The following is a 2,545-nucleotide window of genomic DNA, read 5'->3' on the forward strand; positions in this document are numbered from 1 at the left end:
CCTGCCCAGCTCGGTGCCACCAATGCCTTCTTCCCCGGGCCAGGGTGCTGCGGCATCAAGTACCGGACTGCTGCGCCACCTTGTCTGAGCAGGCGGTCAAAGGCCTCCTCCAGAGACGGGCCGTGCAGGACGTCGGCGCCATGGTGGTCTTCGTGGAGGTGGGCCTGCTGGCACGCGCTGCCTCTCTGAGGGCAGGCGGGGGGAAGGCAGGCTGCCTGCGTGCGGCAGAGGGCAGAGGGGAGGCGGCCAGGGCCCTCTGCGGACCCTGCTGCCTCCCGCCTGGGCTGTGTCCGGCCCTGGCGCCTTGCCCCGAGCCGTCCGGGAGCTCTGCTGGCTGTGCCGGGCTCTCACTCTGCTGCCGATTGCCTTTCAGCTCCTGGAGTACACCGACTTTGAGCACGTCAATGCCCAGGTCCTGTCCCTCCTCCAGGCCCACCTGAGCAGCGAGGAGGTGCTGCTGCGCAGGCTGGCAGTCAGCAGCCTCGTCACGCTGTCCGGGAGACCCAAGAAGGTGGGCAGGGGCCGCTGGGCGCAGTGCGGGTGTCCGCCTGGGGCTGGGCTGCAGGCGCGGTGCGCGCAGCGGCTTGCTCGGGCTTTGCCAGGAATCGGGAGCGGCGGGAGTGCTGCCCGCTGTCCCTGCTGCCCCGTTCAGCGGCCCGTGAGCGCTTCAGGCCAGGCCCTGGGCTGCTCCGCACGCGCAGACACCTCTGCCCGACTGGCCCCGCACCCTCCACACGCAGCGTGGGTCGGCCGGTGCGGTGCTCGATTGCGTCACACAACACAACCACAGAATCACCGAATGATAGGGGTTGGAAGGGACCTCTGGAGACCACGTAGGCCAACCCCCCTGCCAGAGCAGGTTCACCTAGAGTGAAACGGTGTGTTTCTCGTAGGCAGCGACACTGCAAGGCCTGCTGCCAGAGGTCACGCAACGACTGCAGGACGGTGACAGCGACGTCACGACAGGGGCCCTGACTGTCCTCGGCAACATGCTCCGCGTGCTGGACAGGCAGACGGCTGGCCCCATCGCTCTGCAGCTGCTCAGGACGCTCCCGCCCCTCTTTGAAAACGTAAGGCGGCGGGAGAGCGGAGGCTTGGATAGCATGCCCGGGGGCACACGTGTGCCTGGCCCGGGGTGGCGCGTCCCTCTGCGCGCGTGCCCACTGGCCCGAGAGTTCTTCTCCTCACTGCAGAGGGAGAGCCACAAGCATTCGTCTCCTCACCGTGGGCTTGGAGGAGCGAGACTGAGGTCCTCCCCTCTTCCTTCTCTCCTCCTAGGAGTCCAGCGACGTGCGAGAGCACTCCATCCTCCTCTGCAGAGATGCGATGGGGGTGGCAGTCAGCAGCCACAAAAAGCAGATGAGGAAGGACGTGGGGAGGAGCCTGATGATGCCCCTGTTCTTCCACCTGCACGACAGGGACCAGAGCGTGGCTCAGGTGGGGATTTCTAAGCCCTTGGCATGTGCCGCAGCTGGGCACGTGCCCCCTGAGGAGGGCTCCGAGCCCCCCGCTGCCTGCAGCCGCAGAGCTGGCAGCAGCTGAGGAGGTGGGCAGGGACGTGTCCTACCCCTGCCCTGCTCGGTCCAGCGGAGCAGAGCAGCAGTGCGTGGCCACGAAGACCGAAGCACTGGAGCCCCCCTGGGCTTCCCAGGGGCGCCTGCAGGTGTCTGAGGCCAGGCCTTGGACCCCCAACCCTTGCCACCCCCCTGCCCTGCCCAGGGACCCCTGGCAGTCCTGTCCCCTGGGCGGCAGGGCCATCTCCCACTCTCTGCTGCTCTGCAGGCCTCTCGGGAAGCCCTGCTCGGAGCGGCCAAGCTCCTGAAGCGCAGGCAGCTCAGGAAGCTGCTGGAGACGGAGCAGCCATGGAGGCTCGGCGAGTGCCTGGTAAGGGCGGCCTCGAAGCCCCACAGCCAGACTGGAGAAGCCCCTCTCCCCCCACGCGTTGGAGCTCCCAGCTGGGCCCCTGCCCGCTGCGGCGTCCTGGGCGCGCGAGCAGGGGAAGGCAGGGAAGGCCAGCCCTGGGCACAGGGGGAGGCTCTGGGCCCACCCTGTCCCCTCCTGCTCTCTCCAGCTGGCGGAAAGCAGCCGCGGCGCGGGGGATTACCTGCGGCAGAGCCTGCCGTACCTGCGGAGCCCACAGGAGCCCTTGCGCGAGGCGGCCGTCAGATTCATCGGTGAGCCACAACCCCGCCGCGGGTCCCTCCCGGCCCCGTGGCAGCTGAGCCCCAGCCACGGCTGCTGACGAATGCACCGGGCGCCTGCAGAGCCCCGACTGCCCCACGCGGGGCCGGGCGCCCACGGGGCTCCCTGCCGCCCTCTCCCACCCCTGCCCACGCAGGGGCAGCTGCTGGCAGCCTTGCGGGGTCCCTGGCCGCCGCCTTGGGCTTCCACCCTCAGGGCACCGGCCTGGGCTCAGCCGGGCCCGAGGGCAGGCGGGCGCGTGGCCAGGCCCGTGGGGTCGGTGGGGGGCAGTTGGGCTGCTGGGGCGGGCAGGCCAGCGGGGTCTGTGACGGGCTGTGTGTGCCTAGGGCTCGCCGGGCGGCAG

General features: G+C 70.0%; 1 long non-coding RNA gene across 1 annotated transcript; it reads left to right on the plus strand.

Moving 5' to 3' along the window:
* The first annotated feature begins 1,362 nt into the window (after positions 1–1,362).
* Positions 1,363–2,161, plus strand: LOC141736564 (uncharacterized). Its single transcript, XR_012584994.1, has 3 exons — positions 1,363–1,437; positions 1,783–1,884; positions 2,072–2,161. It is a non-coding gene; the product is annotated as an uncharacterized LOC141736564 (long non-coding RNA).
* The last annotated feature ends 384 nt before the right edge of the window (positions 2,162–2,545 follow it).

This window comes from Larus michahellis, chromosome Z, assembly GCF_964199755.1.
Source record: "Larus michahellis chromosome Z, bLarMic1.1, whole genome shotgun sequence".
Classification (NCBI taxonomy): Eukaryota; Metazoa; Chordata; class Aves; order Charadriiformes; family Laridae; genus Larus; species Larus michahellis.